General features: G+C 45.5%; 1 pseudogene; it reads right to left on the reverse strand.

Moving 5' to 3' along the window:
• Window positions 1–17,429: 17,429 nt before the first annotated feature.
• LOC101431037 (Golgi-associated RAB2 interactor protein 4-like) lies at window positions 17,430–18,689 on the reverse strand (annotated as a pseudogene).
• Between the last annotated feature and the right edge of the window lie 8,117 nt (window positions 18,690–26,806).

The raw sequence follows: 26,806 nt of genomic DNA on the forward strand, positions 1-26,806 counted from the left end.
ACTTTATCCAGTCCAGAAATTTTCTCATCTAGTGCATTTCTAATTTCACTGATTATATTATTCCCTTCTGAGAATTGTAGTTGGCTCTTTTTCATACTATCTGGTATTGTTTCGACCTATTTTGCCTTATAATTTCTCACAAATTTCCTATGCTTTTTTCCATTACTCTCTTTAGACACCTGAAATGTGCTTAGTGTACATTCTTCATTAACTTAATCTGGAGTAAAATCCTGTTCTGATTATTGATTTTACTGGTTGTTTCTCTCTCAGCATTAGACTTTTATTTTCCACATATTTTGGAATTTTGGTTTGTGGGCTCATTTGAGGTGAAATTATTTTTGGTTCATTCTGCTTTTGTTTTATTTCTCTCACTTCCTCACTCCAAAACCTCCCCTCCCTTTTCTCCCACTATAGCAGTTGTTCCACCCAGCCCTCCAGCTCCTCAATTTAGAAACTTTGTTTCTGGTGACAATTCAGGGATCCCGCTGCATAGTAATGACAGGGACACAGCAGACACAGTCCCTGGCTCACTCCAGATCACTAGACTGTGCCTGTCCTCCTGCGCTCCTACAGCAACTTCTAGGCGTTAGAGCCCCAGGCAACTCTGGAGCAGTTTTTTCAGTCTCTTTCCCAGGCTTGGGAGATCCAGTTCCAGGAAACTCCCACACTACAAGGCCATAAGCTCCACAAGGGGAAGGACGACGATATATTTTGCCACCACCATATATGCAGTGCATGGAATGGTGCCAGCACGTAGTGGGCTGAAGGGATGAATGACAGCTAATATGTCAAAAACAGAAGGACGATGCCTTTTGAGCTTAAGGAGCTTTATTCACTCCCAGTCACCCTGGAGAGTGGGCAGCCTAATCTATAGTATAGATTATACCTGTAGAAGAGAAGAAATCCTGGTCTGACGTTTAAAAGGCCTTGCTTTCAGGCTTAGCTCTGTTCCCTCCCCTAACTGAGTCATCTAAACATCCTCAACCCAGATTCCTCTTCTGTGGAATGAAAACCCAGGGGCTGGATGATAATGCTCTATCCAGATGGTGGCTGTTGCATCAGCCAGGGTTCCAGGTGAGAATTACAAAGCAGGTCCCAAGCTTATCCATTAGGGCTGCATTGTGTCAAGGAGAAACAAAAGTTGCTGTTTTTAGAGCAAGAGAGATTCCATTCCTATAGTGTAGCCTAGACCATCCTGATCAATACTCTGAATTTCTTGTATCTCTACACACACACCCCTCCACTCCCTACTCCCCAGAGTATAACCTCAGTTTTGGGAAGGAGTATCTCTTTTTCACTGTATCCCAGTTTTCAGTAGAGTACATAATTTATGATCATTGTTCTTCATTCTAGTTTTCGCTACCAAGATTGAACACATTAAAAGGAAATAATTATCCTGTGTTTGCATTATTCCAGAATTTCTGTGAAAATTGTTACATTGTCTATGGAATTTTCAAAGTTATAGTAATGCATGAAAAAGTGTTTGGAGTTGGGGCTGACCAAGATGGTGGTATAAGATGCTTCCAGGCATGGTTCCACCACAGAATCTTTGATTAAATAGCAAAAATTGGCAAAGAGAGCTTGCTCAGAACTCCCATAAAAGTTAAAGGGTTGTAACAACTGGGTAAATTCTGAATCAAGAAAATATAGCTTTAAAAAGTGGTAGAAGCTTGTGGTGTCATTGCTACCCTTCTCCACTCCCTATGCTAGCCTGCATTTCCATTGTGAATCCCTGGCCCTGTTCTAGAGGGAGGAGAGTGACCCCTATGCACACCCTGGGATGCTTGTATGTCAGCGCCAATCTATTAGGTGGCCATCTGAGAGATGGGAACAGGAAATTTATCTCTGGCTTTGCAGAAATTGTCCTGCAGGCAGAAGCATGTTGCTAAAGCAGAGATAAGTCTAAGTGGTCTGAAGCAAAGGATTACCCCCATTAAGTCATACAATAGACACCACGGAGGGGGAGAAAGTCTATTTTGTAGGTTATAGAGGAGGCATTAGAATTCTTTAAATGGGGAAATTCTTAAGACCATTAGCAAGAACAAGCCTGGAACAAGTCAAAGGCTCAGAAAAGACTCATCCCATTTGTCTCAAGCTGATATTCTTGATAGAGGTAAGCCAAAGCAGAATCAATTTTTAAACTATGAAAGGTGTGTTTTTTGCATTAGTTTCTTTGTTTTTGTTAGCTCAAGAAACACAAGGAAACCTGTCTTAGCACTAACTTAAGGAACAGAGAACTCAGGGACCAAATCCAAGAGGAAATACATTAAAATGTACAGTGTGCAACAAAAGATTACAAGACACTGGAAATGATGGCCCACCCACACTGACAAAATAAAAAATATAGAAACCGTCAATGAGAAGGACAGACTTTAGATATACCAGACAAAGAATTTCAAAAAATGACCCACAGTCTGCTCAAGGAGATAAAGGAAAACACAGAGAAAGAACTAAAAGGTATCAGGAAAACAATGCATGAAAAATATGAGAATCTCAGTAAATGGATAGAAATTTTAAAAAGGAACCAAACAGAAGTACTAGAATTAAAGACAATAAACACTGAAATGAAAATTCCCTGGAAGATTTCAACAACAGACTGGAGTTGGCAAAAGAAAGAATCAGTGATCTTGGAGATAAGGCAATTGAAATGAGTCAGGTTGGGGAACAGAAAAAAAATTTAAGTGAACAGAGCCTGGGACTTGTACAACACCATCAATAAATGTACTTTGGGAGTCCCAGAAGGAGAAGAAAGAGAGTAAAGGCAGAACAAATTTTCAAAGAAATAATGGCAAAAAAAAAAAAAACCTTCCCAAATTATAATGAAAGACATGAATATATACATTCAAGAAACCCAGTAAACCTTAAAGATATTAGTCAAACTGTCAAATGTCAAGTATAAGGAGATAGTTCTGAAAACTGCAAGAGAAAAGCAACATGTTATTTTCAGTGGCGTTCCAAAGAGGTTTAGTGCTAGTTTCTCATTAGAAACCATGGAGGCAAGAAGCAGTGGGACAAAATATTTAAGTTGCTGGGGGAAAAATTGCCAACCAATAATTTTATATCTGGTAAGACTGTCTTTCAAAACTGAGGGAGAGATTAAGACATTTCCAGATAAACAAAAGCTGTGGGAGTTTGTCACCATTACCGCTTTCCAATAAGGAATGCTAAAAGGAGATCTTCAGACTGAAAGGAAAGGACACAAGACAGTGGACTGAAGTGGCATAAAGAAATAAAGACCATCAGTAAAGGTAACCATATGAGTAATTAAAAATGCTATACTTTTATGTTGTATTCTTTGGTACAAACTCCTTTTTTACTTCTTCAAAGTACTAAAATGAAAATGCATAAAAATAATGATAAATCTATGGTATAGGAATACAATGTATAAAGAAATTCTTTGTGACAAATAAAAGAAAAAGGTGAGGAGACTGAGGAATATAGGAATAGTATATGCACATGCTTTTGGAGTCAAGTCATATCAAATCTAATGTGATTGTTATAAGATCTAAGCTGCATAGTTACCAGAAAGAAAATAAATGAAAAGTAGACAAGAAGACATAACAATTATAAATATATACACACCTAATGGCAGAGTCCCAAAACATATGAAGCAAATATTGACAGATTTAAAGGGAGAAATAGATTGTTCAACTGTAATAGGATTCTTCAGTATACCACATTCAATAATGGGTAGAACATTGGGACAGATCAATAAGAAAACAGAAGATTCAAATGATACTATAAACCAAGTAGACCTAACAGATGTATATGGAACACTTCACCCAACAAGAACAGAATACACTTTTTCTCCAGCGCACATGGATCATTCTCCAGGTAGACCATATATGAGATCACAAAACAAGTACCAATAAATTTAAAACATTGATTATCATGCAATGTCTCTTCTCCAACCACATTGGAATGAAGCTAGCAATCAATAACAGAAGGAGAATGGAATATCCACAATTATGTAGAAACAAAATGAGGCATTTGTTCAAGCCAATAAAGAAATCTAAAGGGAAATTAGTAAATGTCTTGATGAAAATGAAATCATAGCATACCAAAACTTACAGGATGCAGCAAAGGCAGCCTCAGAGGGAAACTTATAGCTCTAAATCCTTATATTAAAGAAAAAAAGATCTCAAAACAGAGACCTAATCACAAAACGGGAAGTTCTAGAAAAAGAAGAGAAAACTAAACCCAAAGCAAACAGAAGGAAAGAAATAACAAAAAATAGAGCAGAGGTAAATGAAACACTGAGGTAAAAACAACAGAGAAAATCAATGAAGCTAAATGTTAGTTCTTTGAAAAGATCAATAAAATTAACAAACCTTTAGTTAGACTAACAAAGAAAAAAAGAAAGAAGAAGCAAATAACTAAAATCAGAAATGAAACAGGACATTACTATTGACCCTACAGAAATACAAAGAAACTAGAAGAGGATTCTATGAACAATTGTATGCCAACAATTTAGACAACCTAGATGAGATGAACAAGTTGCAAGAAACACATAAACTACCTACACTGACTCAAGAAGAAAAAGAAGATATCAACAGAATGATAACAAGAGATTGAATCAGTAATCAAAACTCCCCAAACAATGAAAAGCCTAGGACCAGATGGCTTCACTAAAGGAATTTTATCAAACATTCCAAAAAGAATTAACACAAGTTCTAACTCTTGCAAAAAATTGAATAGGAGGCAACATTTCCTGACTCATTCAGTAAGGCCAACATCACCTTAATACCAAAGCCAGATAAGGAGATAACAAGAAAATTACAGACCAATATCCCTTATGAATATAGATGCAAAGATCCTCAACAAAATACTAGTGAACTGAATCCAACAGCTGATTAAAATAATTATGTACCATGCTCAAATGGGATTTATCCCAGGAATGCAAGAATGGTTCAACCTAAAAGAAGAAACCAATTAATGTCATATACCATGCTAACAGAATGAAGGAAAAAGACCACATGATCATCTCAAGAAACACAGAAAGGGTATTTGACAAAATCTAGCATCTCTTCTTGTAAAAACACCCAGAAAACTAGGAACAGAAGGAACTTCCTCAACACAATAAAGGGCATATATTTTTAAAACCCACAAATGCAATAGTAAAAGACTGGAAGCTTTCTCCCAAGATCTGTAACAATTCAAGAATGCTTGCTATCACTTTTGCTATTTAACACTGTACTAGAAGTGCTAGCTGAACAGTTAGGCAAGTAAAAGTAATAAAAGGTATACAAATTGGAAAGGAGGAATTAAAACTTCCCTATTTCCAGATGGCATGGCCCTATATATAGAAAACCCTGAAAAATTAACAACAAAACTTTTAGAACCACAACAAAGAATTGAGCAAAGTGACAGGGTACAAGATCAACAGTTGTTTTTCTACATGATGGTAATTACCGATCTGAAAAGGAAATCAAGAAAAAAATTCCACTTACAATAACAACTCAAAGAACCAAATATCTAGGAATAAATTTGATCAATGTTCTTACATATGGAAAACTACAAAACATTGCTAATAATAATCAAAGAAATATTGCTAATAAATATACAGAAGAACTTGAAGACCAAATATTTTTAAGAAGTCAATTTTACCAAAAGAAATTTATAGATTCAACATAATCCCAATCAAAATTCCAAGAGCCTTATTTGCAGAAATGGAAAGACCAGTAATCAAATTTCATTGTAGGGTAAGGGTCTTGAATAGCCACTGAAAAAGCAGAGTGGAGTGGAGGACTCACACTTCCCACTTTTAAAACTTATAGCTACAGTTAGCAAAACAGCGGGATATTGCCACAAGGGCAGACCTGTAGACCAATGGAATGAAATTGACAGTTTAGAAATCAACTTTCACATTTATGGCCTATTGATTTTGATAGAGGGTATCAAGTCCACCCAACTGGGAAAGTATAGTCTCTTCAAGAAATGGTGCTAGGAATACTGGATATCCATACGAAAAAGAATGAAGCTATACACCTTCCTCACACCATATACAAACATTAACTCAAAATGAACCAAAGGCCTAAATAGAAGAACCAAAACTATAAAACTCCTAGAATAAAATATAGGAAAGCATCTGCACAAACATGTGTTGGCGATGGTTTCTTAGACTTTCTACCAAAATCACGAGCAACAAAAGAAAAAATAGGTAAGCGGAACTTCATCAAAATGAAGAACTTTTGTACATCAAAGGACTTCATCATGAAAGTAAAAAGACAACCTACAGAATGGGAGAAAACATTTGAAAACCACATATCTGATAAGAGTTTAATATCCAGAATATATAAAGAAGTCCTACAACTGAGCAACAAAAACAACCCACATTTTAAATGGACAAAGAAAATATGTAAACAGCCAAAAAGCACATTAAAAGTGGTCAATATTATTAGCCATCAGGAAACTGCAAATCAAAACCCCAATGAGAGGGAAGTGATTGTGGCTCAACTGATAGAGTGTCCACCTACCATATGGAGGGTCCAGGGTTCGACACCCAGGGCCTCCTGACCTGTAGGGTGAGTTGGCAAAAGCATAGTGCTGCTGCATGCAAGGAGTGCCGTGTCAACACATGGGTGGCCCCTGCGTAGAGGTGCCCCATGCGCAAGGAATGTGCCCCACAAGGAGAGCTGTCCCATGCAAAAGAAGTGCAGCACACCCAGGAGTGGCAGCGCACAGAGAGCTTACGCAGCAAGATGACGAAACAATAACAAAAAAGCAACACCATTTCCCAGTGCTGCATGACAAGAATGCAAGCAAATACAGAAAAACACACAGTGACTGGACACAAAGAGCAGATGGGGGGGGGGGGGGGGGAGAACAGGGTAAGGGAAGAGAAATAAATAAAATAAATCTTTAAAAAAAACACACACAATGAGATACCATTGCACACCCGCTAGCTTGGTTACTATTAAAAATGGAAAATTCTAAATGTTGGAGAGGAAGTGGAGAAATAGGAACACTCCTTCATTGTTAAAGGGAATGTAAAATGGTGCAGCTACTGTGGAAGACAATTTGGTGGTCCTCAGACAGTTAACTATAGAATTAACAACATGACCTGGCAATCCTGCTTCTAGGTATATACCCAAAAGAATTGGAAGAAGGGACTAAAAAGATATTTGCACATCCATGTCCATAGCAGCATTATTTCCGATCTTAAAAAAATGGAAACAATCCAAATGTCCATCAATTGATGAACAGATAAACAAAATGTAGTAATACATACAGTGGAATATTATTCAGCCATAAAAAGGAATGAAGTTATGATATATGAGGCAAGATGGGGGAACCTTGAGGATATTATTCTATGTGAAATAAGCCAGACACAAAAAGACAATATTGGATGATCTCACTGATACGATATAATAAGAATAAGCAAATATATGGAGTCAGAAACTAGAATATATGTTACCAGGGCATAAGGAGGTATAAGAAATGGGTTTTAATGCCTAATTGGTACAGAGTTTTTCTTTGGGGTGATGGAAAATTTTGGTAATGGATGGTGGTGATATTAGCACAACATTGTGATTGTAAGTAACAGCACTGAATTACATATTTGAATGTGATTAAAAAGGGAAGTTTTAGGTCATATATATGTTACCAGAATAAATTTTTTTTTAAAAACCAGGACCGTACAACCAAACAGTGAACCCGAGTGTGAACTAAGGACTATAATTAATAGTATAATTATCAAATTATTGTTTCATCAATTGTAACAAAGGTAGCACACTATTGGGAAGTGTTAATCATAGGGAAAACTCTCTGTATGTGATGGTGGTGGTAGTGACAGGATATGGGAACTCTACTTTCTACATGGCTTTTCTGTAAACCCACAGCTACTCTAAGAAAAAGAAAGTGTCACGGTGACCTTTCTGGTAAGAGGTGTGGAGACAAAACTTTTGACCGGAACATAATTTAATTTTTGCAAACTAACAATAGTTACTACTTTCCTCAGTAATACAGTGGTACCTGCAGTTGCTGATACTGCTGCCCCCTTGGAAATGCCCTTGACTACGATGCTCTTTGAATTTAGTCCTGTGTTTTTGTGGGCTTCTGCTCTTCTCTTACACTGCCCTCTGCTCTTGGTGTGTTTGTCTCCAATGGAACATCAGGCACTTCATGATGTGCATCTCCCCCATGCAGTGGAAAACCTGAAAATCAAGAGATCAGTGGAGTTATGACTAGAAAAACCGGTTTTGAGTAGACATCTAAGAAGGGTTCAGTAGTGCCCTGATTGAAGTACCTGGACCCCATGGAATCACTTATGGGTTCATAGAAGGTGGCTTTTCTTTTTCTCCAATGAAAGCATGGCTTATTGAATTTACAATGCAGATATTTGTGGTTCATTAGATATTTGCAGTTCTATAAAAATTATACCTTATGTTATAATTATTAGGGTTTGACAAGCTATAAAGAACATAATTAAAATGTGGCTTTTACTATGAAAATGCAAACCATGAAAAATCAAAATCATAAATCACTTACTCAGTACTCAGAAGCACATTTAATATATACAGATGAAATATCTTACACTTATGTAAAATAAAAACTTGGCTGAGTTTTGATATTTGAAGTTGCCAGATACATGGCTTCTACATAAGGGATGTAGCTAAATATTCTTAAGGAAATAGTTTTATTATTTTCTAGACCATAGATACTAGAACTCAGCTAACAAAAGATTATTTAGAGCCTCTTTTAATGAATATGAAAAGGCAATTTATTAAAAGCATATTGATTTCTGAATCACAGGGAGCTTCTAAAGTGCCTGGAAAAAAACGTTCTTTTAAGCCAGTGAAATATCTCCTTTCCTTCACCTACAGGGATACTAGATTTAGCAAATAAAAATGTGAATTTCAGATAAAAACAAATACTTTTTGTCTAAGTATGCTCTGAATATTGCATGGGGCATACTTATATTAAACATTATTTGCTGTTATCCAAAATTCAAGGTTCTTTGGCTTTCCTGTACTTTATCTCGCAACACTACCCAGCTAATGTAACTGTCATTTTGCACCCTCCTTGGGAAGGAGTCTTCAAGCCCTATAGAAGCTGTTTTAGTGAGCTCGCACCGATGAGTTTTCACTTACCCACTGTGAGGCATATGAAGAGACCAGGTCCACCAACCAGTGGCTCTGAAACTTACTGCACCCTGACATGGGGCCTTCAGAGCGTCTCCCAGCAGAGGGCAGGGTGGGCTCTTCCCCAGAAAGCCCTATTGTAGTCACAGTCATTAGTGCTGCCTCCAAACCACGCTGGTCAGGAGAGTCGCCTTCTGCCATGTGCCAAGAGAGTTGGTAACTGAATGCTGAAAACAAACCTTGGGAGAGAAGATCTGCCCTCTAAGCTGAGGACCTTGCAAACCTTCTTCTGAAATATGCTCCCATTTTTTCCAAAGCAATCAAAACCCCTGAAATCTCCCCCTGCACAGAGATAGAGCAGCACTTTTAAAGAAAGGAGACAGCAATTTCAGTCAGGTATTCAGGCATCCTTCCGAGAAAACGGTGAGAGCGCCAACCCCACTGAGCTCTTGCGGTGAATACAATGGTTTAGTTAATCCTCTCTACCGCCTGCTGGAGTAGGAGCCCCATTTTTCCAAACCAAAACAATCAGGCTCAGAGGATTAACCCCCTTGCTCAGAGCCACAGAGCTCTTTGTATCTGGGAGGTAGTGCTAGAGAATGCTAGAGTTGTAGGATGTTCTAGAAGAGATCGTAGGCTGTCCTGGGGTAGGCTCCCTTACCATTTTCTGAGAGAAGAGAAAAAGTCCTGAGATGTAGCAGAATGAAAGAGGGCTGCAGAGCTAGACACACCTGGGTTGAACCCTGCCTCGACCACCTTTTGGCTGTGTGGCTGTTACTGAGTTTATCTTCACCAGCCAGGGTGCCACCAGGTAAGTGACAAGCACTGATGAGAGCTTAGTACAGTGGCTATTAACTGAGGGTTTGGCATGATTTAGGGAACCAAGAAGGGCTGGTGAGGCACTAAGGGATTAGTAATAGCAGGAAGCATGATAAGCAAGAGGAGGGAATATTTTACAGGACTCTGTTAGGAGCTGGAGCCTGGCAGAAAAGCCCTGGACAGGAGCTGTGGCATGGAGGAACCCAGCACTGTCAGAGTGATGCCCTGGCACAGAGGTCCTCCCTGACCTCCCTCTTCTCCTTGCCCGGGAGCCCAGGTGACAGGGTGTGCTGGGGCCAGCCCTGCAGGGCGCAGAGCCAGGCAGAGAATGGAGAGGAACAGACAGGACATGGCGAACAGGGAATAACTCTCAAGCAATGCCCCAATTTTGCTTTTTTGAATGGGAGTTATAGTACCTATCGTGGTGCTAGAGAGATTAGAATTAAATTGAGGGAAGTGGACTTGGCGCAGTGGTTTGGGTGACCATCTACCACATGGGAGGTCCAAGGTTCAAACCCCGGGCCTCCTTGACCCATGTGGAGCTGGCCCATGCGCAGTGCTGATGCACGCAAGGGGTGCGGTGCCACACAGGGGTGTCTCCCGCATAGGGGAGCCCCACGTGCAAGGAGTGCACCCCGTAAGGAGAGCCGTCCAGCGTGAAAGTGCAGCCTGCCCAGGAATGGTGCTGCACTCACAGAGAACTGACAAAACAAGATGACACAACAAAAAGAAACGCAGATTCCCGTGCTGCTGACAACAAGAGGCAGACAAAGAAGTTGACGTAGCAAATAGACACAGAGAACTGGCAACCGGGGTGGGGGCGTTGAGGGAAGGGAAGAGAAATAAATAAATAAATAAATCTTAAAAAAAAAAAGAAAAGAAAAAGAAAAAGAAATAAATGGACTGACTCGGTCAAGTATTTACCAAGCGTCTGCCTTGTGCCAGCCTCGTGTCGGCCACACATGCGGTGATGACCCAAACTGCAGTCACTCTGCACTCGTGGAGATTACAGTTGCAAGGAAGCTAGGTGTTATGTAATTATTTATAAGGGAGAGGAGAGAAAATGTCATCTCTCACGCAGAAGGTACTCATAAATAGTGGCTATTATTGGTTTTTAAAATCTAACCAAGGGATTTTTCAATGCCTTATACCAATATTTATTAGCAGCCTTTACTGTCAGGGCAGTGTTCCCCACTCGGCTTCAAAGTTCCGAGCTTCCTGGAGAGAGAACAGCTGTTGCTATCTTCACGGCCCCTCTTTTCCCATCTGGTAAATATGTACGGCCTCTCCCTTTAACCTGGGGTTCCTCCACGTGGGCTCCGGGGCCACCTGTGTCCCAGTCCTGTGGGAGCTGCTTCCCCGTGGGTTTTGCGGGGTCCTGCTCACGAGCGCCTGGGGTAGGACCGGCACCCGCACGTTGAGCACGGCCCACGGCCGACCATTTTCAAGCCCTTTGGTCCCCTCGTGGCTCCCCCTCCCCACCCTCCCAGGCACCAACAGGAGGAGGTGAAGAGAAACTTTACAAGAAGGGTCTGCTCTGAGGGCCACGGGGGTCCCCAGAGACACAAGGAAGCAGGGCCTCATCAGCGGGCCGGGGTCACAAGCGCCGTTGAGAAGAGAGGAAGTTTTCTGAACAAATTCTGGGTGGAAGGGGCAGCAGGGTCCCAAAGGCCCTCCTGACTGCCTGCCGAGCTACCTCTGCAATCTCACTGTGCTCTCTCCCTCCTCCCTGGATGGCGAGTGTTCCATCGTCACCCTGAACTTCCCTAGTTCCTCAACCAGCTGAGCTCCTCCCTGCCCCAGGGCCTTGGCTCCTGCTGTGCCTTCTTCCTAGGGCTTGTCACAGCTTTGTATGGCTGGCTCCTGTCATCCTTCAAGCTTTGGTTTAGGGGGCCCTCTTCAAACCGCCCCCTCCAAAATGGGTCCTTCTCATCCTCTATTTCACCACCTGTTTGTCAGAGAATTTATTAGGGTGTGTGCTGCTTTAAAAAAAATTTTTTTTTTTCTGAAGTGGGTGCAAATTTCATAGGGCACATGCTCCTATGTGCCAGATGGAGTAGACTACATTTTCTGACTCTTCCTTTCTGAACCCTCCCTCTATCCCAGGGAACATAAATCTTGTCTTGTCCCGATAAACAGCCAAATTAATGATTAGACTCATTTCAGGTTACCAGCTCAGACCAGCCACGCATTCTCTCCTTGGGTCTCCATCTCCCTGTCTTCCTGGAGGGGCCCTTGGTGCTGGGGGTGCCATGCAAAGAGGGTACATTTGTCCTGGTGCCAAGAGAGAGGTGCCTGCTCCGTGGCTGTTGATAATTGTGCACGGCAGCTTCATCGAGGTGGAGGTGCGGGATCCCCTTGACCGCTGTCCACTGGCACCCTTCCCCTGGCTTCCTCCTGTATGACCATGTCCAGCCATGACCTCTGAGGCCCCTTGTAGTCTCCTTTTCCCAAGCTCTTGGGTTCTCCAGCCTCTCCTGGCTCTCCTGTGTCCTGCCTCTGGGCAGGCGAGGTCTTGGCTTCCATTTCTGCCCCACACTGTCAGGTTGCCCCAGATGCCTCCACCTGGATGCCTCACTCAGCCCAGCCTCTCTCTCCTCACACTTAGGCTTCTCTGGGAAGTTACCTGTGGATCGGAGTGCAAGATTCCTCTGTTCTGGGGCTCTTCAGTTTTTCCTGGAGTTTCCATTATCTTCTATCCCCAGAGCTTGGCAGTCCCCCCCTTTTTCTCCTCCTTCCCACTCTCCCTTCTCTCTCAAACTTCTAGAACTGTATTGGTGGTGTTGGGGGGGACAGTGGCAGATAGATGGGCAAAAGAGCATTCAAGCGGTCTCTCCTCTCAGAGATCTCCAGCTGCAGAAACCCCCAGTACCCCATGGTTGCCTTATCCGGGTGTTTTACCTGTTAGCAGTCTTCAAGCTGCTGTTTTTTACCTAACACGTTTCTTCTTGCTTCCCCGTGAGTCTCTCTTCTTGCTTACACCAGAAGGGAAAAACACCTCCACTTTCCTTAGTTCACCTCCTTTAGTACTCAGCCTAAACCTTGAGCTCCCTGTCTTCCAGGATGTGGGAAAGAGTATTGTCCTGTTTCATCTGCAAGTCTACTGGCCTGCCCAGCTCATGCTGCCCTGCCCCCCGCCCAGGTTCAGGTTGAGCTTCTCTTCCTGGAGGACTCCTTGCCCTTTACTCTCCACTCTGCAGCTAGAGAGCTCACTCTCATCTGGCGCTGGCCTTCAGTGTTCCCAAAGTCCCAGCTTTTTGTACAGCACCCCAGATGCCCCAAATCCAGCTGCCTGATTCTCAGCGTTGTGGCCTTCCTTTCTTTCTGTCCTCTGACCAGCTCTACTGAAACACTTGTAACTGTCCTAAACAAGCCATGATGTTTCAAGCCTTCGTACTGTGGCCTGGGACCCTCTCCCCATCCCTCCCCCAGTACCTCCTTCAAACTTACCCCCTCCCCATCCTTCCTTCACCTGGAAAAGCCCTATTCATCCTTCAAAACTGTCCTTCTGGGAAGCATTTCCTGACCCGCTCTCCTTTCCATGCTCCAGAATCTCTCCTCTGAGCGATTCCTTTTCCCTGAACATGCATCCAGGAGTTGTAATGAGTCTGCACACGCCTGTCCTATCTCTGCCAGCAGCTCCGGCCCCTGTGGCCCCAGGGCAGGCATGCAGGAAGTGCTTCCTGAGTGAAAGGTGTTGAACTGGAGTTGCTCCCTCTTGGGTTTCTTGGCCCAGAGGCTCCTGCTGAAGGCTTGCCCACCAGTCCATTTCTCTCATGCCTGTGCCTTGGTGCCATTACTCCTGCTTCATCATCTGGTGAAGTTCTCTCCCCCAGAAAATACAAGGGGGTGAGCTGGGCAGGAGCACTGACTCCAGTACCAGCAAATTCCGTACCATCACCTCCCACCTTGGCTAAGTCCTTTCAAAGCTCTCTACTCCATTTGCTAATCTGCAAAATGGAGAGCTGTGGGAATCAGAAGAGAGCACATACATTAAAAAAATCATAAACTATCAAGAGCTATGCAGATGTTTTTATTGCATTTTTTTCTTTCAGACTAGTGTTACTTACACTTTCCTCTTTGGAAATGATACAATCAAAGGAATGCGATGTGGTCTTTTTGTAATTTCCCCACCTTGAGTCAAGGGAAAACCTGGTCAAGGATAAACCATTAATTTTTTAAGATTTATTGATTTATTTCTCTCCTTTCCCCCACAACCCAGTTGTCTGTTCTCTGTGTCTATTCGCTGTGTATTCTTTGTCTGCTTCTGTTGTTGTCAGTCACATGGGAATCTGTGTTTCTTTTTTTATTGTTGCGTCATCTTGTTGTGTCAGCTCTCCGTGTGTGCGGCACCATTCCTGGGCAGGCTGCAATTTCTTTTGCACTGGGTGGTCCTCCTTTTGGGGTGCACTCCTTGCGCATGGGGCTTCCCTATGCAGGGATACCCTGCATGGCATGGCACTCCTTGCATGCATCAGCACTGTGCATGGGCCAGCTCCACACAGGTCAAGGAGGCCAGGATTTGAACCGAGGTCCTCCCATGTGGTAGATGGACTCCCTGGGCAAAATCTGCTTCCCTAAACCATTAATTCTGTCTCCCAGCAGACCCCCGTCTTCTCCCAAGCCCTGGGTTAATGATTCTAAGGTTGTTTTCCTCCCAAGGACAATTCGCGTCTAACCTTTGGCATGTTCCCTCTTCATTAATAGCTTGTCTCACTCTGATAATTCTCCATCTTAGGAGCAGGTCTCAGGCCCTCTTCTCAACAGTACCCCCTCACCATGCCCACAATTCCTTCCACCAACAGGAGAGCCTCACCCAAACTCCCTTGAATTAGTCTAAGGCTTTACCCCAAAGTGGCCTTCGGCAATACCTGTGAATGTCAAGCAACAAGCATGCTGGACAAGATCCTACCTCAGAATCTTCTCCCTGACATGGGCCATAAGGAATTGATGGAACCACAAAAGAAAGTTCCTGAACCTTTGGTGTGGAGAAACCATTCTAAGTCTGGCTTTCAAAGGTTTAATTAGTGACTGGGGGAGGACTGGGCTCTGTCAGGAGTGGTCCCTGGTGGAAAAAGGCCCTGGGATTCCAGGTGGGAATCTGTATATAACCACAGTGTGCTCACACCTGTGGGAAGCTCCTTAGATAAAGTAGCTAAGGACTTGGCGCTCACTCAGGTTCGAAACCAAGAGCAGAGGCTCACTGCCAGGAGTTCCCTCAGCTCCCCAGCACCTCTCCATCCCATCAACATCAATAGCTGGTGTTTTGGCGTTCATCTTTGTAGATTTCTGGATCATGGTGGTGAGAACACAGATGTCTGGTTCCTATGGTGCCCCTGTCTCCTTAGTTTGCTTTGCCTCCCCCCATACCTCAGGCAGAGCTTTGGATAAAGTGATGCACTGGTGCCTCACTGCTCTGCCGAGATCCCCCTGTGTGACCCAAGCAAGGTACCTTCTCTGAGCCTGGTCCTCATCTATGAAATGAGAAGATTGTAATATAAAGAGGTAAATATTATTTACCATTTTTCAAAAACTTCAATTTGTCATATGTCCCTTGTACATATAGTTACTGGTGCATACATAATGGGTGAAAACATTAGGAAATGCTGTCTGAGATAATAGGACCTTAAGAAATGTCACAGGTCAACCCTCTTGAGGTCCTTGTCTGCCCTCCTCCTTGGCCCCATCTCTCACCTTCCATCCTAGAGTGAACCACTGTACTGAATTTTGTGTTTACCATTCCATCGTTTTGATCTACGCTTCTGCTAAAGATGAGGCTTCTACTGTGAATGTCCAACAGGCATGCTGGACAAGATTTTTTAAGTTCCATAAGTGACACTTTTTTCTTTTTTAAGATGTACCAGGTTTGAAACCAGGACCTTGTACATGGGAAGCAGGTGCTCAGCCACTTGAGCTACATCTGCTCCCCATAAGTGAAATTATATCATTCAAAATGATATAACTTTTCCTTAAAATATTTATTTTATTTCTACCCTTCCACCCACGTTGACTTCTCTCTTTTGTCCATTTGCTGTGTATTCTTCTGTGCCTGCTTGCATTCTCAGCGGCACTGGGAATATGTGTCTCTGTTGTGTCATCTTACCGTGTCAGCTCTCCATGTGTGCGTCGCCTCTCCTGGCGGGCTGTACTTTAGTGCAGGGTGGCTTTCCTTGTGGGGTGCACTCCTTCCATGTGGGGCTCCCCTACACAAGGCACAGCCCTGCGTGGCGTGGCACTCCTTGCAACGCAGCACTGCATGTGGTCCAGCTTACCACATGGGCCAGGAGGTCCTGCGTTCGACCCTGGACCTCCTATATGGTAGATGAACAGTCTATCAGTTGAATCACATCCACTTCCCTGACTCGCTGTTTTTTAACTCAACATTTGGGGATTCATCTATGCTAAATGTGTGTAGCTGTGATTTTTCACTGTTGTATTATAATATCTCACTATTCATATCCCACTGTATTATCAATTCTGGTGGACAGTACCACAGTCCAACACATCATTTTGTTATAAGCATTCTCATAGTCATCTCCTAGGACACTTGTGTGACAGTTTCTCCAGGGTATATACCTTGGGGCGGAATTGCTAGTCGTCCCTGTCTGATTGCAACAAATGCTGTTGCCCACCCCCCTACCCCGGAATATCCAAGGAAGTCTGAGTGCTGGTGTTGCCTTGCTGTGGACCTTCAGGTGGAATAAAAGTTTGTAACCAGGAGAGGGAGACAGAGGTGGAGCTTCCCATCCCCTGCCTGACTTTCATCCGTAGCCTTGAGAAGCCAATACCAGAAAGGGGCTGACAATCTGGAGAGCTCCCAAGTGCACCATGTGGTTCTGCTGAACCCGGGCGAAGTGGGGCTCCTGGGCACTGCTGCAGCACAGGCGACATCACAGCTCACTGTGAGGTCACTCCCGACCGCGGGGCATGGGCAATCAATCACACAGCACACAGCAGGCCATTCTGAAATTGTATGGTTTATTTAGATGGCTCTCTATTTAAACTGCACTAAGGAAAGGTGGCATAGGCTCTCAGGGGCTACTCCCTGGAGCCCCAGTCTTTACAGCTTCTGGCTCCTGGTTAATGGGCTTCAAAGGTCACCAATTCCACCGTGTCCAACATCCGGGCACCAATAATCACCTCCTGGTCACACTCTGTGGTCTGCAGGATGGCCTCCCTGCTGCTCCTCTCCACCCTCTTAGACACGATGTCCACATCTCTGGGGCAACGCTGGGCTGCTGACTTGTTACAAAGGCTGGCTTTGAGGTTCCTCAGGAAAAAGCTGGTGCTGCTGAGCCGCTTGCTCGTGGAGCTCGAGCTGACCGTGGACAGGCTCCTCCCCGACTGTCAGACAGACGTCAGGGACACCCTCGCGAAGGGCTTGCGGCTGAGGCCCTTGTGCGCGGAGCTGCACCTGCTGCTCCCTCAGCTGCCACGGCCTTTTCCTTTTGCTCCTCTCCTGGGGATCTGCGGCTGGTTAAGGACCCGCCCGAGGATTGTTCGCTGACCTTGTGGGACCCTGACTTGCTACGGGACTGTCCCCTGTCCTGTGGCGGCGCGAGCTCTGCCCGCTGGGAGCGCGGTCCTTGCCCCGCAGTTCCCGCCTCTCCCTCCTCTCCTTCCTGGCCTCCTGCTTGGTCTGGTCTTGGGGTCCTCGGGCGGCCCCGCCGCCGAGTCCTGAGCGGTCTCTGCACCAGGCTGCTTGACCGCTGCTGCGCCGGGAACGCCACGCTCCGGCTGCTCCCTGGAGAGAGGGGTGGAGCCCTCGGTGCTGACAGTGCGCTCCGTGGTCTGGCTGGCAGCGCCAGCCACGGCCACCTTGATGTTCTTCGAGGGCACGGTGGCGACACCCGCGACCGCCAGGCTGCTTTTGCTGTGCCATGGGCCCTTGGTGGCCGCTCGGGCCACGGCTCTGCTGTGCTCGGTGTCTGCCCCGCTTATGGTACTTGCCACGGCGCCCTTGGCCACTGTCACCGCGATGGTCCCAGCTGCAGCCCCTTTGGCAGGAGATGTGGGTTTGGCGGTGTCGGGTGTGGTCGTAGGTTTGTGGGGGGCATATTTGATCCCTTCCCCCCCCCCCCCACCCCGATCATAAGCGGAAGAGGAGGCCCCAGACACCTGCGAGACTATGTGGAGGCTCCTGGTCATGGTCCCCCTTGCCCTGGCAGTCGGCCGCAGCTGGGCCCGTCCCGGCCTCTTCCTCCAACCCAGGCATGCATAGCGTGTCCCCAGAGGAATGGCGTGGGTGCTGCTGTTAATGTCCACTGGCAGGTGCAGGAGATACATGAGCTTTTCCTGGTAGGTAAAGAGGTCTTCCTTGGCATGGAGGGGAGGACACAGCTGCAGGTTGCAAGACCGGCAAAATTCAGCCGCAGCTGCTGTTTCTCCAGCTCGTGAACAGAGATCCTAACAAACTTCACGGTCAGGAACCTGGTGAGCTCCAAGGTCTTGGTAGCCTTGTGGCCTCTTCCTTTGATGGCCTGGCCCTGTACAACGTGGTCCTCACAGCAGGTGGCCGGGCTGGCAAGCAGCATGACATCAGGGAGCGGGAGGGTGGGGCTGGTGCAGGCGATGTGCAGGGTCACCATCCCCACACGGTTGTACTCATCAGCCACCTCCCCCTTCTGGAGATCTGGATAGAGTCGCTTTCAAGGATGGGCGCGTACTTGAAGTTGTCATACTCTCCCTTGTACAGCTGGCACAGCAGCTTCCCATGGTGGTGTTGAACATGCCCATGGCAGAGCTGATCTGCGCCTTGCAATAGGGGGAGAGGCAGTCGCTGCCCATGGCCAGCTGGGGTTGCGACGATGCCAGCGCTGGCAAGGCGGGTCGCTGGGTCTTCCCTGCTCAGCTGGCAGATGAGGGACCAGCAGCGCTGGGTCACCGAGGTGGCTCCCCAGCCGGTCAACATGCTCCACTCCACAAGCCCCCGTATGCCTCAGAGCCTCCCAAAGGGGACGGTATCGGCCAGCAGAGGGCATGCCTGGGGAGTCTGGACCCCAGACCAAATCTCTTCCAAGTTGTAGAGATGTCGGTTGAGCCAATGACAGGCCTTCAACAGTCCTGGCAAGAGGAGTAACCACTCTCAGCCCACACCCCCTGGGCAGCTGTATTTTGTCCTCTGCTGCCCTTTGTGAGCTGTCAGCATCACAAACCCCTTTGTCCTCCTCCCCCAGCTGCCCCCTCAGGGCAGGGCCACCATCCTCCCCAATCTGCCCCCCCCAAGACATCCCATTGCCTCCACAGGGGGCAGGCTCACCCTGCTGGTGATACCTGCCCTTGGTGCCAAAACAAAAGGGGAAAATTTCGTGAGGATGTTTTAAATTAAAAAGATTCAGCAACTGAACAACTGCTGTAGGAATGCAAGATGAGGGGACACATTTGAACCATTTGAGCTCATGATTTAATTTAATGAAGAATCTAGAGTTGGCAGGGTTGGGCCCTAGCCCGTCCTTCCATAAAATCTCAATGATGACCTCTAATAAAATTAACATTAAAACTTGCTTTTCCCAGGCACCACTATTTAGGGTCTTCACTATCGTAAGAATTCATTGGGTTTGATGATATCATCACTGCCCTCACTCTACAGGTAAAGAAACTGAGGTGGTATCACTTACCCAGAGTCACAGAACTAACAGGGGGTGCAGGCAGTATGTGAATTCCGGGCTAGGGGCTCTAAAGCCTGTGCTCTAAACCTCTGTAGTGCTTGGCCTTGCAAAGAAGACTTGGGCCATCCGAATGTTCTCAAACTGGACTGATTGTGAACTGTCTTCAAGAAAACCAGCTCGATGTTTTATGGGGGTTCATATAATGAATTCTCTCCCTGTGTGTCTCAGGACCCAGGACAATCCCTTCAGACAGCCTCTCTCCTCAGTGGCTGGGCTGAATTGGGATTAAATTTTCCAGGTGACCACCTCTCTTCCTCCCTTCTATTATGTTTGTACAAAGAGCATGTGTGTGGCACTAGTGTTGTACAAGGCCCCAGATTCAGTGGAACTGGGGGACACCTGTCAAATGACCCCCTCCCCGCAGCAGAGGTGTGGGAGCCATTTACATCTGTGGGGGCATGTGCTAGTACAAGTCCAGCTAGTCCCTCCCACAACCACAGAATAAATGATTTTCAGTTACTTGAAAGTTCTGAGGAGGACCCCCTGTTCCCAAGTCTTGCTTCTTTCAGTTTGATGTTATACCTAAAATCCCACCTGAGAGATTCATTCCTTGAGAGTTAACACTATCAAAATACACATACCTGTTCATTAGCAGGTGAGTAGATAACAAGATGGGTAACCATCCAAACAATGGAATATCATTCAACCATGTAAAGGAGTGAAGTATCGATATGCAGGACAATGTGGATGAACCTAGAAGCCAACGTGCTAAGTGAAAGAAGACAGTCACAGAAGACCTCATATTGTATGATTCCATCTATAGGAAATATGCAGAATAGGCAAATCCATACAGACAGGAGGCCAGTGGTTGCCAGGGGCTACAGGAAGTGGAAAATAGGGAGTGACTGCTGACAGGTGTGGGGATCTCATTTGGGGACATGAAAATGTTCTGAAAGCAGACGGTGGTGATGATTGCCCAGCATTGTGAGTGTATTTAATGCACTGAATGGACCTTTAAAGTGATTTAAATGGTAACTTTAATGTTAAGTATATTTACTGAGGACACAAAATATGCACACCTACTTGGAAATATTATGGTTAAAAAACATCTTTAAAAAAATACAATTTACAAAAATGGTGGGGGTAGGGGGGTGGGGAGTGGTTTATATGGGAACCTCTTATGTTTTTTAATGTAAAGTTCTTTGTGATCTATTAACTTTAATAAAAAGTGTTAAAAGAACAACATAGGTCTCAAGCCAGCCACTCCACCCCCCACTTCCTCATCTGTAAGATGGGGATAGTAATGCAGGTCATGAGGAGTAGATGAGATAATGCCTGTGGGTACTTGCATAGTTCCTGACTGATAAGAGTTAGCTGCTTTAGCATTACTCAACACTCCTTTTAACCTCACTGTGAATTCATTCCTGAGACTAGTTTCTGAAAGGAGAAAATAGGGCCACTTCTGGGGTTAGAGCCACCAGGAGAACACAGAAGGCTGCTCAATGGGTGAACTTGGCCTGTTCAGTCTACAGAAAACAGTGCTTGGAGAACCCAAACCAGAGAATATGTGACCAGGAGAAGAGAACACTTGGTGTGGGTTTGGGTTTCCAAGACCCATGAAGAGAAATTAGGATAAAGGTAGAAAACATTCAGCATGTTACTTCTGGATGGAAGGAAAGGATTCCATTCCAGAACCTGTCCTGGGCCAGAACCCTTCAAAACTCTTTATTCTGAAACGTGTCAGGTAAGGTGGCAGGATGACAGCAGGAGAGGGGAGAGAGGATGGAGTCTCCAGCCGTGCATTGGGAAGCCACCCCCCAGTGGGGACCGCACAATGAAAGAACATGTCAAACTGGATGCTTGACGCTCCAAAACCCCATCCAAGTTTATTCTCTTGTATCTCCCATGCTCTCTCTCTGTTCCTTCAAATGTGAAGCGAGGAAATGAAACAATAGTAAATACATTATTTATCCCTTTGTATTTTATTAAAGTATCAAAACATAATAAACTTGACTTCTACAGAAAACAGAACTATTTTAACGCATTTTTAAGAATTTACACTAACCATACACAGTGCATTATTCAGGTCAAAATATTCTTGCTACATTGTCCCCGTGTCTCCCACTTATCCAATGGTGTCCATGGCAATTGTGTTGTTTCATAATGGCCAGTTGGTGGCACCTGAACCCACAGCCAGAGAGTAAGTTATTCAAGGGAGGTTTTCCCCCTCCACCTAGACAAGGGTAATAGACTATCTGAAAGCAGTGGTGAATGGTACCAATGCCAGATGGCCTCTACAGATTAGGAAGTATCCCTGATGGGTAATTAAAGCAGCAAAATTAGGACACCTATGTCACAGGTGATACTGTTTAAAGTGACCATGCACAAATTCAGATGGGCTCAGCGCCCACAGGTCTGGAGGACTCTAACATTCAGGGAACCCTGTATTTGTGAAGAACGGCGCTGGTAGCAGAGTGGCCCATTTTGACTTCTGACTTGTGAGCATCATCTATAGGCTCAGGCAAAGGGCAAGGGAACCTGGTTCTATTCCTGACTGGGAGAATCATATGCACTGGAAATTCCAGAAAAGTCAGCAGAATGTCTGTGTTTGAATTATCACATACTTCCTGTCTAAAATTTCTTTGTCCCTGCTTCCTAATTCTCTTCTGCTATTTGAAATGCATATTTACATTAATGAGACACACAGTTGGTCACGATAACCAATTTCAATCAGGCAAAAAATACTTTCAGAGGAGTTCTGTGGTGGAACATCAGGTGTCAAAAGCTGCGGTGGAATAGGTGCACATTTTAGGTGTTTGTATAGTCAGAGATACTGATAGTCGAGGTATTTAGCAATTCAGGTTTTATAGCAAAATCTCATCCTAACACTCCACAAGAGGCCCATGGGATATACTTGGCACTGTGCTGTAGGGTTTCTCATTGAGAAACTGAGCACTTAGGGGCCATAGCCCGAGGAACGGGATTCCAGGTCAACTAGCCTACCTAACTGCAACCAAAAGAACAAAGGAGGACACTTTGAGGCTATTTGAACACCCATATTAGAGCGGGGGTGGGGAGCAGGGAAGGACTAGATCTCAACAACCAACAGATTTAAAAGAACAGAAACCAGCACAACACTTAGGTTTACAATATCTTGGTTCCAATATTTATTATAGTGACAAGTTAACAACACTAGGATAAATAAATAATATTTTCTGTAACAGAAAATTGTAATGATAATATTGAATAGGTTAAACAGTCTGAGGATTTCACAGAAACATCAGAATTTAAACAGACAGTGGCCAGAGTCCTTGGGCCCAGGGCATTTTCTCACCGCTGCAAATGCTCTGGGGCAGACTTTTTTTTTTTTTTTTAATTTATTTTATTGACTTTGTAATAATATTACATTAAAAATATATATATATGAGGTCCCATTGAACCCTACCACCCCCACCCCACCTCTCCCCCCCCCCCCCCAGCAACACTCCTTCCCATCATCATGACACATCCATTGCATTTGGCAAGTACATCTTTGGGCACCTCTGCACCTCATGGTCAATGGTCCACATCATGGCCCATACTCTCCCACATTCCATCCAGTGGGCCCTGGGAGGATTTACAATGTCCAGTGATTGCCCCTGAAGCACCATCCAGGGCAGCTCCATGTCCCAAAGAGGCCTCCACCTCTCATCTCTTCCTGCCTTTCCCCATACCCATCAGCCATCATGTCCACTTTTCTCAATCCAATGCCACCTTTTCTATGTGGACATTGGATTGGTTGTGTCCATTGCACCTCTATGTCAAGAGGAGGCTCAGATTCCACATGGATGCTGGATGCAATCCTCCCACTTTCAGTTATAATCACTCTAGGCTCCATGGTGTGGTGGTTGTCCTTCTTCAACTCCATCTTAGCTGAGTGTGGTGAGCCCAATAAGTCAGATTGTAGGTGCTGGAGTCTGTTGAGGCTCAGGACCTCAGACTTTTAAAAAATGATCTAAATGGCAAAAATGGGGCCACGGCCACTCGTACCCAATAATGCTAATGCATTGACATCACCAGGCATCAAGTGCATGTCTCCATTGACTGTGGTTTTACCCACAAGGAAAGGAAAATGAAATTCCCTGGCCCTTCTGACCTAGAAATAACTCCTGACCTAAGTCACGAAGCAGAGAGTCGAACCCCTTGGAAGGTGGACTTTTCTTACTGCTTTCTTCCTGTGATATAACTGAGTTTGCAACAGAGGACCTGCAGCATGCCCCCTTGGCACCTGGGTGCCAAGGGAAAGCGGCCTTCTGTCTGCACGAAGCCCCTCTCCGTCCCCCGGCGCTGACAAGCCCTTCTCACCATTGACCATGGTGTAGGCTGCTGCACCTGATGACAGCTCCCCAGACTCTCAGAAACCAGGTCTGAGGACAGTCCTAGACACGTCATGCCAGTGTTGCAGGAAACAAACATCAAAAGAGCACAATGCCTAGTTTTGAAATGAAGGCCTTGTAAAATGCACATCCAGTACCTAACAGCACATTTGCTAGAAAGCCAGTGCACAATTCCGCTGAAGCTATTCTCACTCCATTTCCCCTGGAGTGGTGGTGGCAGCAGTGATGAAGGAAGTGGCCCCTCCCATCCAAGGTACAGCACTTCTTCTGTGTGAACCCTAGTGGTGGGAGTCCTGGGCAAAGGCAGGCAGGACCCTAACGGGGACAATGGAGCATCTAGGCATGGCCAATGTGGTAAGGGCTGAACCTGGAGTTCAGCCAAAAGGCTCACTGGTCCAGGTCCCAAGCCCACTCTGGGGCAGAGCGGAAAGGCCCAGCTGAGTCACCGCGGGCTCTCCCTCCTCAGGTGTCTCTGCTGCTGGGATCGTGGACATGAACAGGAAGTCAGATCTCCAATGGCTTCAAGGTGTTGGGTGTAAAAGAATGCAACGAGGACTCTCCAGGTGCCCCCAGACCACAGCTTCTTAGCTCTGCAATGCTCCTTCTTTTAGCTGTTGGATAAAGAGGTTTCTCTCATCTTCTGGAGTCCGCCCATTCTGAGCATGGACAATACACATGAGCATGTATTCAAGAGGTTGAGCATGTATTCAAGAGCTACTTCTCATTCTTGAGCTCCTCAATCTGGGCTTTTGGATAAGCATTCACACTCTCCAGTTTCTTCGACTCCTGGGGGACACGTACAGGGGTGTCAGAAAGGGAGCCAAAGGCCAGTGAGGAGGGGATGGCCTGAGGGAGCACCTGGGACACCTCAGGCTGGTCAAGCTGGGAAAGGTTTGGCTTCCTGATACAATGCCCCACAGAGCTCGGAAAACAGCCCCACCTTTGGGATGACACAGGCCCTGGAAAAGCCTTTGAATTTAGGGCTGCTTCAGAGTGGCCCTTGAGTTTCCACCACAAGGAGGCTGTGACCCTTGAGTGTTCAGAGAGCTCCGCCTCCAGCTCATAGCCCACGTGCAGGTCTTCTGGACCTGTGAGGCCAGGGGACTGGGGAGAAACCCAGACTCGAGGTCCTTATCCTTTGTGGGTCACTGCCTGGTGGCTGCCTCCCAGTCCCCCCCTCCTGCCTGCAGATGCTGGTCCCTGGTGCACCCCTCTTCAGGAAGGGGAGCTGGCTGAACTTAGCCTGGGGCTCAGGCTATTGCATGAGCTGGAAGAAGGGCTGAGAAACCAAGAACTAGACAGCAGCATGAAAAAAAGCACAACCACTGCTTGTGGATTAAGGAAATAACTTGTTTGAAGAGATTAATCAAAGGCTTTTCATAGTGAGCCAAACGAGAGCTGGCAGCTTTCTTTTCCTGGGAAAATGGATGAGTGAAGCCTCTTTAACTGGGCTGATGTACCCTGCAGCCTGGAAGCTGCTGGACATGTTTGGACTGGCTGAGGCTGCTGGGAATCTGGGCATCAGACACCCTGTGGTCTTTAATGCCCACACCTGCCATTTACTCATCCAGAGTTGCATTCATTGTGCCAACGGATTTAGCGCCTCTTCATTCTGCAAATGGCATTTCTACTTCCAACTACTAGGTCCTTCTTAGAAAATGCTCAGGTAGGGGCTGCAGTTTGATATTGTTTATGAATTCCAAAAAATAGATATTGGATTATGTTTGCGAACTGGTCTTTTCCTCCAGGCATGTTAGATCTTATTGGATTCAGAGGTTTCACTTTTACTTGATTAAATAATGATTAAGGCTTTGATTGGTCCACATCAGTAGGACCAAGGGTGTGGGGACTCACAGAGAAAACCACGCAGCAGAGAAGGGAGGTTGGAGTTTTGATCTTGGAGCCTGGGAAGTAAACACCTAGAGCAGCAGATATGGGAGGAAGGAGAGAAGGGTCAATTGGACACAGCAGAGGCCCTGGGAAGAGAAGAACCATTTGCCTGATACTCTACACTTCCCTTGTGGAGGTAGCAGAGGAACTGAGCCCAGAGAGGAATGAGTCCTGGGAAGAGAGGAACCCAGGAAGCCTGAACCCAGGCACATGTCAGCAGCCTACTTGCTCTACCATGGGGCAAAAGCTTCTAACCCAAATAAATGCCCTGTATACAAGCTAATAGATTCCTGGTGTTTTGCATCAGCACCCCTTTGGCTGACTAATACAGGGGCACTTTAATTCCCTTTCTGCTGAAGCCATGAGGGTGGGATAGGTGGGGAGGGGAGGCATGAGCAAGCTGGAGGGGCCGGAAGGTGCTCACTTTCTGCAGGCGCTATGTCTTCTCTTGCTTCTTGTTTCAGCACTTGGCCACCACAATCTTATTCCTTTCCCATCGCCTCTTTTTCCTTTCATCTTCTTCAAGGGCCCTACACACTCCAAAAGGCACATACTTAATGGAAGGCAAAGAATGCCAGCCATCAGCTGCCACGTCAAACCCACTGCCTTTTACTACCACAGAACATGGCATATAGGGCAGCCCTAGCGCTAAGAGACCTGGAGGCAGGGTGGGTAGCTCCAGACTTTTGGGTGAAACCCTTCTGCACACACATACATGCTGGATATTGAACAATGAAGATATCAAAGAACTGTTTGTTGAAATTACATTGGTGGGAATGGAAGTGGCTCAAGTGGTTGGACTCTCGCGTCCCACATAGGAGGTTTCAGTTCCTGGTGCCTCCTAAAGAAGATGAGCTGACAATGAGGAGGCAGATGAGGGAGCCATCGGGGTGGCAGGGGTGGAATAAGAATAATACTTTTTAAAAAAATCTCTTAAAAAATTACATTGGTGATATTAGTTGATGAAGATTTATTTTATTCTAAAAATGCATTTGGATGTTGAAATCAGTTTGATAATTCAAACTGATGA

The sequence above is a fragment of the Dasypus novemcinctus genome, chromosome 13 (assembly GCF_030445035.2).
Source record: "Dasypus novemcinctus isolate mDasNov1 chromosome 13, mDasNov1.1.hap2, whole genome shotgun sequence".
NCBI classification, from domain to species: domain Eukaryota; kingdom Metazoa; phylum Chordata; class Mammalia; order Cingulata; family Dasypodidae; genus Dasypus; species Dasypus novemcinctus.